Source organism: Trypanosoma cruzi (genome assembly GCF_000209065.1).
Source record: "Trypanosoma cruzi strain CL Brener chromosome Unknown tcruzi_1047053432325, whole genome shotgun sequence".
In the NCBI taxonomy this organism is placed as follows: domain Eukaryota; phylum Euglenozoa; class Kinetoplastea; order Trypanosomatida; family Trypanosomatidae; genus Trypanosoma; species Trypanosoma cruzi.
Window position 1 is genome coordinate 1 of NW_913328.1, and position 1,280 is coordinate 1,280.

The following is a 1,280-nucleotide window of genomic DNA, read 5'->3' on the forward strand; positions in this document are numbered from 1 at the left end:
TCTCACAAACTTCGCCCCGCACAACTGGCCGCTCTCAGCAAGGCGCAAAAAAGAGTTCGCAACAGAAGGTGCCTCACGAGCATAAATCTCCAGCGATATAACGCCTTCATTTGTATGAAGCTCTACAACCCAAGCATCGCCCTCATTCCCGCAAGAAATCATCTACCACCTAAATAATAACGATAAAAAAAAAGATTGTAGCAATAAAACAAAAAAGACACAGCCAGCAGAACAAAAACAAATTAAAACCCACACAAAATACCGCGGCATCCTCTTCAAGAAATGCTCTCGTCCACAGCACCTGGTATTGATAAAACCGCCAGCCATCGAGCGCGTCCGTGGACGTGGTGGTGGTGGTGGCGCGGAAAAGGGGTGGTGAGTGCGTCAGTTGCCAGTAGTCAAAGCGTCGTTTCTCGCTCACGTGGGTCGGCATTGCAGAACAAAGAGCGGCATCATGCGCGCACGGCATGCACAAGGGCAAAAGGGACGAATAAAGAAGCACGGTGGCGACACTCAGCCACGGGGGAAAAGGGTCCACATCGACTCTGCGGTCGGTTGACCTTCAGACGTCCGGTTTGTAATCACGCCGCCGCCGCGCAGTTCGTGTGTCTGCAGGAGACTGGGGAATGGAGGGAGGGAAGAGAGAGGCGGTGCGGCCCTCATCGATCTCAGTTGGGTGTGACAACGGTGAGGTCATCTCGTCAGATCGCCGGCAGCAAAGACGGTCGCCGTCAGCGGCGGTCAGTGCCTTCCTTCTCCCACCGCAGCGCCACTCCACCGACGCCGTCGCCCGCCTCCTCCCCACCGACACAACGAGGAGACAACAGCAGGAGATGTAACACCCGCAACGATCAGGCTGCCGCAGAGTCTCGTTGCAGCCGCCATGACCAGACGAGTGGGATGCAAACAAAAAAGGAAAACAATTGCCCCCTCAAGCATCTCAGCACAACGTGGAAGCACAGCAGCCGGCACACAAGGCGCAACGCCGTTCAGTGGCTACCAGCACTCACCCTCAGTTACGCGGCAACGTGGAAATGAACGAGCTCCTCCCACACAGCCATCCTGCAACACGAGTGGGTCACACGAGCAGTCGCACAAATTAGCACCTCGCCACGCAAACCAGCAATCAAAGACACCGCCGGCGAAGGAAGCGATGGATGGCTGTGGCGCGCAGCCGCAATAATAAAACATGTGTCACCTTGCTTGGGGCATAAGGAAGACGTCCAATCAAAGAGGCACACCGATTCGCACCAGAGGGAGGTAAGAGCAAACAGAAGCAA

At 55.4% G+C, this 1,280-nt stretch overlaps 2 non-coding genes across 2 annotated transcripts; both read right to left on the minus strand.

Moving 5' to 3' along the window:
* Window positions 1-383: 383 nt before the first annotated feature.
* Tc00.1047053432325.10 lies at window positions 384-459 on the minus strand. Its single transcript, XR_008254344.1, has one exon. It is a non-coding gene; the product is annotated as a C/D small nucleolar RNA (snoRNA), TB8C3C3 (small nucleolar RNA).
* A 51-nt stretch (window positions 460-510) lies between these two features.
* On the minus strand, window positions 511-590 carry Tc00.1047053432325.20. Its single transcript, XR_008254345.1, has one exon. It is a non-coding gene; the product is annotated as a C/D small nucleolar RNA (snoRNA), TB8C3C2 (small nucleolar RNA).
* Window positions 591-1,280: the final 690 nt, after the last annotated feature.